The sequence below is a fragment of the Culex pipiens genome, chromosome 3 (assembly GCF_016801865.2).
Source record: "Culex pipiens pallens isolate TS chromosome 3, TS_CPP_V2, whole genome shotgun sequence".
In the NCBI taxonomy this organism is placed as follows: domain Eukaryota; kingdom Metazoa; phylum Arthropoda; class Insecta; order Diptera; family Culicidae; genus Culex; species Culex pipiens.
Genome location: NC_068939.1, coordinates 4,131,122 through 4,144,302, shown reverse-complemented (window position 1 = coordinate 4,144,302; position 13,181 = coordinate 4,131,122). Strand labels below are relative to the sequence as shown.

Sequence of the window (13,181 nt, the reverse complement as noted above, 5' to 3'; positions counted from 1 at the left end):
ATCTGATTTTTTTTGAAACTGAGTTCTATTCCAGTTCCAAATCGTCTCACGTTTGAAACAAACTCGTCGAGCAGTTTTATTCCGGTTTCAAAATACTGCTCGAAAAATAAAACTGCAACTCCGCGTTGCGGGTGGTCTGTTTCAGTTCTATTTGAAAAATGAAACAGCTATAACAAAGTAGAGCCGCGTTGCAACCAGTCTAAGTCCGTAGGATTTTTGTATGTTTTTGTTTTTTTATCATTAATGGAAATACATGGTGATGGGGACCGAGATAAAGACCGTAATAGAGACACAAAGTTCGAGAAAAAAAATTAAATTTCGTGATTCGATTATCCGGTATGAAAGCGTGGATTTCAGAAAATCGAGAACGAACTGAACTTACATTTTTTTAGCCTCCGGATTTAAAAAAAAAACTATTTTTTTTAATTTCTTTGATATTGAATTTTCAAATTTCTAAATTGATGAATTTTTATATTTTTTATTTAAATGTTTTGAATTTTTATATTTTGGATTCCAGTGCTCCATTTTTAAATTGTGTTTTTTTAGGATTGTATTTTTATTTTTAAATGTTTTTTTTTTAGTATTGAACGCCTAATAAAAAATAGCTTCAAGGTGGCTTTAAAACTTTAGTATATAGGTATATATATTTGAATTTTTCAATTCTTAATTTATATTTTTTAAATTTAAACATTTTTTGAACTAAAAACTTTGAATTTTTAATTTTTTTATTTAAAAATTTCTTAATTTCATAATAATTTTCTAGATTTCGTATCTAGGGGGTGCCACTTAGGTTCCGGCCGAGGTTCCGGCAAACCCTCCAAACGCTCCGAAACTCGCTCCAAATCCGATACTTCGTTAATACTTTTTTTCGAATTTTTCAATAAAAAATAGATTGTTTCTGCATTTTAAAATATTTTTACTTTCACAAATTCTAAATTATGAAAAATACATATATTTTTTGTTTTAGTATATATTTTTTTTTATTTTTTGGATTTTTCAATTCTTATGTTTTTACTTAAATTTCAAAATATATTCGATTTTTTTTCTTTGATTTTTGATTTAGTGTTTCCAATTTTTTTAAATATTTCAAGCAAAACAACAACGATGCTAAAACACGTCAGAACTTATAGGTTTTGCTGATACGCGTCGAATGAAGTCAAGATGATCAAAATCCATAATAAAATAAGGATTTTATGACTGGTTTTAGAAATAGCAAAAATACGATGTTTTGTACTTTAAGACCCAAAATACTCAAACTTCAACAACTTGTAACTTTTGAACCCCGGGGTTTAGAGAGTTCGTCCAGAAGACTTTTTTCATGACTCGGCGAGATCTTTCGAATAAAGTTTCTCCCGTTCGTGTACATCCTTGGACCAGCTCCCATACAAATTTCCCCATTCTCCTTTCTGAATTTTGATCTTTTTGACCAGCAAATTGAATGATTTTTATTACTCTTCCTTCTGGTCAGTTTGAGCAAAAAACTATTTAAATTATAAATCTGCTCTAGATGAGATAAGTAAAATTATTATTATTAAATTAATATTATTATTTATTAAAAATAAAGTATTTCGACGCCAACATTTCAAAAAGCATCATGTACAAACCATGCGTTTTGAGAAAAAAGCATTTGAATGTTGAGCATCCATTTTCAATTCCCATTTTAATATAAAAGCAAAATAAGATGTTCTAATAATAACAAACGATGAAAAACGTTGCTTTCATTGATACTTGATCATCCAAATTCAATAAAACATTATTTCCGTCGTTTTATTTAAGAAAAACAAACATAACTCCTTTTGAAATCACCAACGTCGATATCACCCTGCTGTCATTGAGGGGGGCGCTTTGTTATGATTCGTTTTTCTTCGCCGAATGTACATGGCGCTTTGTTCATGTTGCTTTTTTTCGTCGCGAGGTTTATGTAGTCTTTTGTTTGACAGGTTGACAGGGCTATATAAACAAGGACTGCTGATGGCAGAGATTTTGTTTATGTTACTTTATTTAAAATCATGATTAAACAGACTTTACTGAAGTAACTTTTGCTCATTTTTGGTGGAGAGGTAGCTTATTAGGAGTACTTTTAGAATATGCAATAACCCAGAAAGTGTCAAAATGTACATGATGCCTTTTGAAATGTTACCGTCGATTTACATTGGATTTAATTTTTTATAGCTTGAGTTCCACCCTGTAGTATTTTAACGAGACGTCAATTTTTTTTCTGACAGGTCAGGTAGAAAGGGTGCCAAGTTCACAGTTTCGCTTAAAAAGTCTGCAATCCAAATCCGGTATTAAAACTATTTTGTCAATTCATTATCGATGTACAGCATTATTTGAAATGTATTTCCCCTGGTTAATAATTTGTAATACAAAATCATTCAACGAAAAATTATCTGCTCGAGTTTCATACATAAAATTTTGCTGACGAGCAAAGTTTATTTTTCCGAAGACTTTCTGCAGACCTTTGCCGTGCCCATTGACAGAGCACTCCAGACTTTTGCACCAACCCCGGCTGGCAGCCCTTGCTCGCTCAAAGAAAACGCCGTTCGCTTAATGGCTGCCTGAAGAAAAATCAAACCCGAGTTTAAATAGTGCAAAAAACGGTGCAAAACGATGCGTTCCGGTGCGGAAAACTAGCGCAAAAGTGTCCCAGTGTCGCGTGTGACCGATTGCGAGCGAGTTCCGGCCCGCGGGCCCACTTTTCGAGGTAAAAAGTCGCATTTTGCGTTTTTGCTTGTATTTTTTTTTTCTCCTGACTTCCTCCCCCATTCACGGTCGATTGGGTTCGGTTCTTTCGGGTGAAAAATCTTCTTGGAAGGCAGGCGTACGAAGAAGAAGGTGGTGGAGGAGGAGGAGGAGGTTGGCCGTGGCCTGCTAAGATGGTGTTGTGGTTCTTCTGGTTTGAAGAAGTGAATGAAAGGAAGAAGCTTGTCGTCGGAACAATCGGAAGGTTTGTGAAGGGGCTATCGGAGTTGGGTCCCCGGGTTCGATCCGGTGGCCAAGTGCAAGAGTGAGAGCGAGAGCAGCAGCACCAGCGAGAGGGAGAGCCATGGCCCAGCAGAGGGCAAAATGGTGCCTGGAATACACACTCTGATGACGGCGACGACGACGACGACGGCTCGAAGGGAGTTGGCTCGGTTTTTGGGGGCCGTGACCACCCCCGGAACCTCCACCACCTGATCCCAACGTCCCGTGGTTTGGGCTGCCCTGAGGTTTCCCTTTTTCGAAAAAACAGCACTCGGCCGAATCAATATTCACTTTGTCGCTGGTGGCTGTTGAATATTTAATGAATTTTGTACCTTCTCATTCAGAACGATAACGATTCGAGCTGGCGGCGTTGTTGCCGTTCCGAAGAACAATAGAAAGTTGGCACCACGGTGGCAATTTCTTCAAAATCATTCAAATCAAATTGGTTCTAAACAAACTCTCTTCACAAAAAAAAGGAAATAGAATGTTTCATAAGCCCTGGGGCAGCGGCGGCGGTGGCAGCACCAGCCAGCAAACAGAAATAAAGAATGATTGCGAATTTAATTCCACACACAGTCGCGCTTAGCTTGCATTTCGTACATGCTTCTGGCGCAGCGACTGTAGAGCGAGAGCCAGCAGAAGTTCAACCTTTATTTGTTTACTGCTATTCCTCGTCGATTTTCTCTTCGAGCTGCAACTATTCCAGATACCGTTGCATGTAACCACTTTGGCTAGTTTGATCTTATCAGCAGTTGCTAATCTTGTATCTTTTCTAAATAATGTTCAATAATTCGTCAAGAGTGTGCCCGAAAACAAGGTCAAATAACAAACTCCCTTTTCGGAGTCCCCCCCAAAACGACCCCAAGTCACGGTCACTTGTGCGGCGACGGATGATGCTGCTGCTGGCCTGGCCATGTACTTGTGTGGTGAACCCCTCCACCGAATCGCGCGCTGGTAGTAGTGCATTCGCGCAATTATGTATGCGCGGCTGCGGCATCAGCAGCAGCACCGGAGAAGGTTTTAATAGTTTTATGTGGCCCGGCTGTGTTATTTTTCACTGGGACATTTTACGAAAAGAACGCAAAGTTTGGCGAAATGTTCTTTTGGAACGCTGGGTTTAACTTAAAAATGAGATAATGTGCAGTAGATTAAGTACGAAATTCGTCATTTAAGTGACAATATTGCATTACAAGTTGTAAAAATCATGTTTTTTTTCTGTGTTTCTCTAAACTGTTTTTCAGATTTGCTTTTTTAGTTTGAACCACATTTTGTTATTTCTTTTCTAGCACTTTTGATCATAGGGGAACAGCATTTAACTTCAGCGTGCCACTAATGTTGCCATAAGAGCACTTTGACAATCAATTACAGCTCCTTAAAAGCGTTTCAACTGAAATCAAGTGATACATATCTCAATGAGAAGTGAGCAAGCAAGTTTCTATTAGAAATTTTGGCAAATTTGATGGAGTTAAGAGCAAGTGCTTAACCTGCCAAACATACGAGAATTTCCCCTGGTTTGACCAAATCAAACAGATGAAAAAATAACAAACTGATACTTCCAGCTAAAATACTGTTGATTATTATCCCTTACCGTTTAATTACAAAAGTTCGATATTTTTCGTTGTTCATAACAAGAATTATCAAATTCACCTTCATGGCATATTGCGCACCAACGGTAAGTACATGTGTTGAGTGTTTGTAAACAAAGATATCTCGTGGATTTATTACGAGTGGGTTTTTTTTACGCAGTTTTAAAGTAAAACTGCGAATTGAATAAGGTATGTGTATTGCAGATTAAACGATATTAACCCCCTACAACAGAACCCCGCATTTAGACAGGCTTCGATCTAAAAAATCGCAAAAAAAAAAAATTTCCAACCGATTTTTGATCTTTAAAAGCATTGGAAAGAAGAATTTGATAAGCAAAATGTAATTATATTAGGTGATAGAATAGGCCAAATACTACCAAAAACAAACATAAACTAAACAAGATAAATGCAAATTAAAATACTAAAAATAAAACAAGAAAAACACAAAACAAGAGAAGTAAAGTTTTTCGCAGAACAAAAGTTCTTCAAAATGACACGGGAAAAATAAATACTTTCGAAAAAAAAAATTTGAGCAGTAGAGGGTTAAGCAGTTATATTACTTTACAGTTATTATTACTTTTTTTGAATTGGCTCCGCTTCCTCTAAAAAAATATCAAATAACATTCAATCACCCAAGCTCCCAAAAAATTCGGAACAGTAACTTCAACTCGCTGGAACTCGGCCATTACTCAACCAATCGAGACGATTATTTTTTCCAGAGATTTGAAAGGAGGAAGTCTTGATGATTCTAGAATTTTGCAGAACTCGATTTGATCAAATCTGAAGTTTCTGAGATCTAAAACATTGATAGTTTGATTTATAGTGTTAAAATTTTATGTTTACGTCGTGCTGCTACAGTGTTTATGAAAAAAAATCAATATTTTTATTTAGTTTACTAAATTTATAAGCTTATAAATTTTAGGTAAAATTGCTAAAAAGTCAAAATTTGGAAGATTTTTTCAAAACTAGTTCTGTATACCAAAATATTGATTTATATTACATTTTGAATTAAATTCAAGGCACGAATCAAACGATTTTACATTTCATATGAAATATCTTTTACTAGGGTCGGGTCAATCGGCAGCAAATCGTTTGGCAAAATGCCATCGCAGAAAGGTCAAATTGCAGAATATGTCAATTAGCAGAATATTAAATGGCAGAATAAGCAGAAAATTGATAGGCAGAAAATTTATTGGCAGAAAAAGTCAAAGATCCGAAAAAATTAAAGGCAGAAAAAATAAAAGGCAGAAACAATTACAAGGAAAAGTAGTTATATGGCAGAAGAGTTGAATAGCAGAAAATAAATAGGCAGAATGGGCTTTACTTCCATATTGGCTCGAAAAATTAGGGAGCTAATTTTTGTGCGTAGTTTTTCTTATACAAAAAAGCCTTTTTGCTTCAAATGACAGAAGTGCTGTGATAATATAAAATAAAAATATCTCCGGCAAATCTGTAGGTGAAAAATTCTAGAAAAAAGCAAGTTTTTTTTTATTTTGCACGTATCAAAAATTAGTTATTCTGCCAAATAACTATTCAGCCCAAGGATGCCAGATGCACAGATTTGTCTGTGTTTAACAGACATTTGAGCTTATGGCAGACATTTTTTGAGGTGCACAAACTTTAAAAAAACTTCATTTTGTGAAAATATCAACCGAAACTTATTTCCTTAGTCTTCAAATGCTTAAAAACGCAATTTCTGATAGATTTCCATGACTGTAAATTGATATATATTTGAATTTTATACAGATCTAAGACATACACAGATTTTTTTACAGACATTTAAAAAAAAGCAAGTGGCATTCCTGAATTTCTGCCATTAAATTTTGTGCAAATTCATTTTCTGCTGTGTAATTTTTCAGCTGATCAACTGTCTGCCATTAAAGTTTCTGCTTATTAATTTCTACTTTTTAATTTTCTACTGATTAACTTTCTGCCTGTTGATTTTTAGGCTCTTTGACTTATTCTTCAATTTAATTTTCTGCTTATCAATTATCTGCTGATTGAACTTTTCTGCCATTTTTTTTCGATGCCTCTGTGCTCTCTTGTACTAAGCTCGCTGGTTTTCCTATCTAGTTAGCATAAGATAGCACAAAGACATCGATATCGATATTCTATTGGCAAAATCCAGACGATTTATTCAGAGCGGGGAGGAAAAGACGCGCTCCCGTAATTCGCGATTTTCAACCGCTTCAATTCGAAATCTGCGGAAAAAAGTGTGTGCGGTAGAAACTTAAGTGGTCTCGGATCATTAGTTGTGTGTTTGCCAACTGTTTTATTCACTTAATTTGGTGAAAACTTGGATTTTGTGCCGCACGCTAAAGCCGCCATAAGTGAAACGTCAAAGCTCTTGTTGTTGTTTTTTTTTTGTTTGTGACTGTGTGTGTGTAAAGTGAACGTCAGCGCTGGTAGTCTGTAGCGCCACTATCACCAACATGGGGAAGAAAGAAATCTGCAGTGCCTGCAACAACAGCGAGCCTCCAAGCAAATCGAAGAAGCGGAAACCGAAGGTGGTCAACTGGCTCGATTGCGATTCCTGCTCACGGTGGTTCCACTCGGCATGTATGCGAATCAGTGATGCACAGATGGAGTCAATCGCAAACTACGAGTATTTTTGTGACTCCTGCTCGGTACGCGGAAGCCTTGTCCCCAAACTGCAGGTCCAACATCCTCCCCACAACGAAGAGATCGACAAGTTGGCCAAGCTAATTCAAGACTTGTCGTCGGAGCTGTGCAAGCTGCAGGCAGAGTTGAACTCGTCACGAGCCACCTGCAAGAGGCAACTCGACCGTATCCAGAACAAGCTGAGCAGTTAGGACCATTGGGATGTTGCACGAGATCGCTTGACGAGCAACATCAACGAGAAGCTTGAGGCGATTGAAAAGTGTGCCACCTTGGCCAAAACCTGCTCCCGTACCGTGAACTGCTGCAGACTTGCTGTGAACAAGATCCCATACCATGAAGGCGAGAACGTCAGAGACCTGGTCGGAAACGTACTCCGTCTCCTCGACTGCGAAAGCGAAATGTCGAACGTCGTAAAATGTTTCCGTCTTCCCGTGAAGACATCTAAGTGGACCGACCGCTCCTTGACCCCAACAATCATGGTGATCTTCAACAGCGCCGAATCGAGAGGAGTAGTATTGCGGCAGTATTTCCAGCGACACCAGACGGCAAAGCTGTGCAACCTTCGAGGCGGACCATCTCTGGACTATCGGTTCACCTTGAACGAAGCGATGTCGATCAACACCTTTCGGATCCGCAACCTGGCCCTTCGTCTCAAGCAGCGCAAGCAGGTCAAGTCCGTGTTCATTCGGAACGATAGGGTATCCGTGCTACTCCCGGGACAAAAGCAGTACGCTCCCATCGAGACCTTGGAGCAGGTCTTGGAACTCGCCGGAGGCGATCTTGATGGCGAAGACACGTCGATCTTCTTCGATGCCACATCAGCGGAACTTTCCGCATCATCACGCTGCTAGACGCACCATGCTGCTGACGTTTTCCACAAATAGCATGCTCAGAAACTTCCAGAACTTACGTATCGGACATCTGAATGTCCGTGGACTTGAACGGCACATTGACGGTGTGAAGATCATCCTCGACAAGAAGCAGTACCACATGTTCGCCGTCACCGAAACCAAACTAAAGTCTTCTTCACCTATTGGACCAATACGCATACCCGGATACGACTTCGTTAAGCACTCGCTCCCCTCCGGCAGGGGTCGAGGTGCCAAAACCTGCGGCGGTGTGGGACTTTACGTGCGGAAGGGATTAAAAGCTACCACGATGATCAAGTCAGCATTTGATCCTGCGACACCCATCAACCAGCGCGTCGAGTTTCTGGCCATCCGGATACGAATCAACGACTGGAATGTTTGCGTTGTTACGCTTTACAATCCGCTCAGTACGAACCCCAACTTCGCCCAGTGCTACGAGAAGCTCTTACTGGACCTCCTGGACGTTGGTTTTGACAGGCTGTACGTAGTGGGCGATTTCAACACCAACATCACCGCTCCCCAGCCATCAGCCAATCTAGTGGCACTGCATCGAATTAACGCAACATTCAACCTTACGATTCTCCCGACTGGCCCGACCAGGATAACGGAAACCAGTGCCACAACCATCGATTTGATGATCACTGATTCCCCCGGATTGGTCGTCAAATCCCAAGCTTGTACAGGTAATACTATCTCCGACCACGAAATAGTTTACCTGCTGGCCAGAGTGAGAGTGCGGAACCCAGCTCCAGTAACCACTCGTGTCAGGAACTTCAAGGCGATTGACCAACTTCGGCTGCAGGCGGACTTCCAAGCGATGGATCACCGGCCCTTCTTTGCTGCGGATAATTCATCTACGAAAGCCGAGTTACTAACTAACAGCCTTAAGAATCTGATGGACCGCCACGCTCCTGAGCGCACAATTGTTGTGCGAGACGCCAGGACGCCATGGATCACAGCCGGTATAAAGCGAGCGGTTGAGGAGCGAAATCTTGCGTTCGCGCTGTACTCGCGCAACCCGAACCGAGAGCAGGGGGACAACCAATGGCTGGACTTCGTCCGAAAGCGCGACCGAGCCAACTCGTTGATCTTCGACGCCAAGAAGAGGTACGCAGAACAAAACTTCGACCAGAACCTACCACCGAAGAAGCTCTGGAACAACTTGAGGCGAGAAGGGATCCACAATAACGCTAAGAAGACCGAGCCAGCTGAGGGAGTAGACGCGGACGAACTGAACACCTTCTTCACAACCGGACATCGACAGCTGAACACAGGTGACCATAACCAGCGGCCTGTAGAACCAAGTCACCGAACTGTTTACGATCCTGGCGAACCGCGTTTCGTGTTCCGTCACACCGACGTCAACGAAGTTTGCGCAAAGATCTTCGAGATACAAACCAACGCCGCCGGCTGTGACGAGATCCCAATCTCGTTGGTGAAACTGCTGTGTCCGTACATCCTTCCCCTCCTCACTCATCTGATCAACAACATCATCGACACGAAGACCTTTCCGACGATCTGGAAAAAGGGAATTGTGACTCCAATCCCAAAGTCAGCCAATCCCTCACAACCGAAGGATTTTCGTCCGATCAGCGTTCTACCGGCCGTGTCCAAGGTATTGGAAAAGGTTCTCCTCTCCCAGATCTCGGAACATCTGAACACGACTGATCCACCACTCCTTGCGCCGAACCAATCAGGCTACAGAAGAGGCTACAGTACCACGACGGCCTTGTCCAAAGTGGTTCACGACGTGTACAGCAATCTGGACGAGAATCGGTGCACAGTGATGGTCCTCGTCGATTTTTCACTCGCCTTCAACTGTGTCGATCACCGGATGCTGAGGGACAAGCTGCGCAACGAATTCCGCTTCTCTCGAGCTGCCTGCGACCTGATCGCCTCGTACCTGAGCGACCGCACTCAAGTTGTTCGCCGCGGTAACGCTGTGTCTGCCGCGATGCAAGTCCCTGACGGAACCCCCCAAGGCTCGTGTCTCAGCGCTTTGCTGTTTAGCCTCTACATAAACAGTTTACCTAGAGCGCTAAAATGTGGATGGCAGCTTTACGCCGATGACCTACAGATTTATCTGTCAGGACCCATCGCGAACGTTGATCAGCTAGTGCGGGCGGTCAACGAGGATCTCGCCGCGATTGCAAGCTGGGCAAAAGCTAACCGTCTGTTCCCGAATCCCAAGAAAACCCAGGCCATTATCTTTTGCAAGACTGGCGCGGTCACGCCGACGGAAGACGTAGTCTTCTGCAACACCAGCATTCCATTAAGCGGTCATGTCACGAACCTCGGGATCAAGATGGACACAAACTTGACCTGGGAACAGCAGGTGAATGACGTCTTGCAGAAGGCCTACAGTACACTTCGCACCTTCCGCCGGTTTGGTCCCGTACTGTCAACGGAAACACGCCGCAAACTGGTTCAAGCTGCAGTGATACCATTCTTCACCTACTGTGACGTGGTATACTATCCTGGACTGGCCGCTGCACTGCGCGAACGGCTACATCGGTGCTTCAAATCGTCGATTCGCTTCGTCCACAATCTCCGTTGCCGAGACACAACAGCAGCAGTTCGAAGCACAATTTTAGGACACGATCTCCCCACGAACTACAAACTTCGAATATGCTGCTTCATGAAGCAAGCATACGAGGGTCGACTGCCGGGCTACATCGCGCAACATCTGCAACGCGGACAACTCGAACGTGCCTCAAATTTCATCGTTCCACGACACACGACTGCCAGTGGAAAAAGCCTGCTGGTCCACGGGACGTCCTGCTGGAATCAACTACCCCTGGCCACCAAGAGAGAGACGCGCACTTTCGCTTTCAAGCGCGCAATAGTTCGTGAAAATCAGAATTAGATTTAACGAGAATTGTAACTAGTCAATTTTACTTCTCCCAACTTAATACTCTAAACAGTTTCCGTCCTTGCCCTGATAAAAAGTCTAACTAACAGGATATCGTTGCCAAATAAAATTACTATTACTATTACTATTACTATTTGACCTTTCTGCCAAACGGTTTTCTGCTGGTCGGGCCCCAAATAATTGTTTTTTGTTGTATTATTTTTATTGGGTCCTAAAATGAAGTTTAAATTTGTGATATTATTGCTCATAACGATAAAGCTTATTTTTCTGAGTACAATGACCCTTTGAACGACCAAAATGGATTTTTAATTGAATTTAAAAAAAAAATAACTTCATGGCCTTCTTGACAGAAAAGGTCCTACTTGACAGCTCGTTCCAAGGAGACCATAGTTTATCAATCGAAAAAATGTTGTCTTGTCAATTTTTTATTTTTTTTTGCAAAAAAAAAGTGATTACAAATGGTTTTTAATCGTGTTTTTTACCGTTGTAAATAAAAATTTACATAGGGCTTTAGTGCTCAATTGTCGAGCTTAAGTACACTCCTAAACTTCTCTCAAATGAGTTAGAATACTTAAATCCAAGATGGCGGCTGAAAAAGCTGTGATAACATTTTGAAAAAAATGTATTTTTTTAAATTCAAAATGCAGTCAATTCAATTCAATTTATTTTTTCGAGATAACATGTAACAATTTGGTTTCTTTTGAGCTTGATTTGGATTTTCCTTATAACTATGAATGTTTCAGAATACTGACTTGGTAGAATTTTTTGATGTTTTAAATCTTCAGGTCGAAAAAGGGATACTTCTTGTACAAAAGGTTTTTTCAGGCTTGTCATAATGTATATTTCTAGCAACCAATAGAGATATCCACGCGCGAGAGTGTGTTAGTTTGGAGTTTAGTTACACGCAGACATAGGCAAATCGAGTAGAATGATTCGTCTGTCAAAATCAGCTGTGTCCTTTGTTATACCACGAGCACGTGGAAAACAGCTGGTTTTTACAGGCGACTTGTCTACTCGATTTGCCTATGTCTGCGTGAAAATAGTGTAAACAAAATCAGCTGCTTGGAATTCAGCCAATCACAATCGATCAAAACCAAAACAATACTTTAAATACAAATACTAACACAGAAACATGGTGTGCGTGAGAGAATCCGTGGAGATCTCTATAGAGTTATCTACGTGCGCATGTGTTGCGTGTACGTATACGAAAAAGATTGAGGTTAAATTGGGTCCTAAAATGAAGCTTAGATTGCTGATATTATTGTTTACAGCGATAAAGCTTATTTTTTCTGAGTACAATGACCCTTTGTACGACCACAAAGAGTTTAAAATGGATTTTTAAATCAATTTTGAAAAATTAACCTCGCGGTCCTTCTTGACAGAAAAGCTCCTACTTGACAGCTCGTTCCAAGGGGACCATAGTTGATCCATCGAAAAAATGTTGTCTTGTCAATAACTTTTTTTTGCATAAAAATGAAAAAAAGTGATCAGAAATGGTTTTTAATCGTGTTTTTTACCGTTGTACATAAAAATTTACATAGGGCTTTAGTACCCAATTTTGTACCGTCCAGCAAAACAAATGGCGTGCTAGTGTGCGTGAGCACGGGCTTAGATAACTCTATAGAGATATCCACGCGCGAGAGTGTGTTAGTTCGTAACAAAATTGACACGCATACATAGGCAAATCGAGTAGAATGATTCGTCTGTCAAAATCAGCTGTGTCCTTTGTTATACCACGAGCACGTGGTAAACAGCTGGTTTTTACAGGCGATTGATCTACTCGATTTGCCTATGTATGTGTAAAAATAGTATAAACAAAATCAGCTGCTTGGAATTCAACCAATCACAATCGATCAAAACCAAAACAATACTTTGAATACGAATACTAACACAGAATCATGGTGTGCGTGAGAGAAACCGTGGAGATCTCTATGTCAAAGTGTAAACAAAGCAAGCAAAACATTGTAAAAGGACCTAAGTCAAAAATGTAAACAAACCGGTTTTTTAATGCAATTGATGCTTTTAGTCATAAACTATCACTGCATGTCGAGAAAAGTATTAAACAATTATTTTTATGAGAAAAAAACATAATTTTACAAAAGGTCAAAGTTTATGACATCTTATTTGTTTTCAATATCCACTTAGACCCTTTGCATCAAAGGACCAATGTGGAAACTGCTTTGTTTTGTTTTGAAATCGTGTTAGCTCCTGGGACAAACCAGTATCGATTCAAAACAAAAATCGAAACAGAGTATGGTCCTTTGTTTC

The 13,181-nt window shown here is 40.6% G+C and overlaps 1 protein-coding gene across 1 annotated transcript in view; it reads left to right on the top strand.

Annotated features, from left to right (window-relative positions):
* Positions 1-2,518: 2,518 nt before the first annotated feature.
* The window catches only part of LOC120417831 (uncharacterized), a 32,675-nt gene continuing 22,012 nt past the window's right edge, over positions 2,519-13,181 (top strand). The window contains exon 1 of the mRNA XM_039580047.2: positions 2,519-2,704. The gene's annotated coding sequence lies outside the window, so the exon portion shown is untranslated. The remainder of the gene's footprint in view (positions 2,705-13,181) is intronic.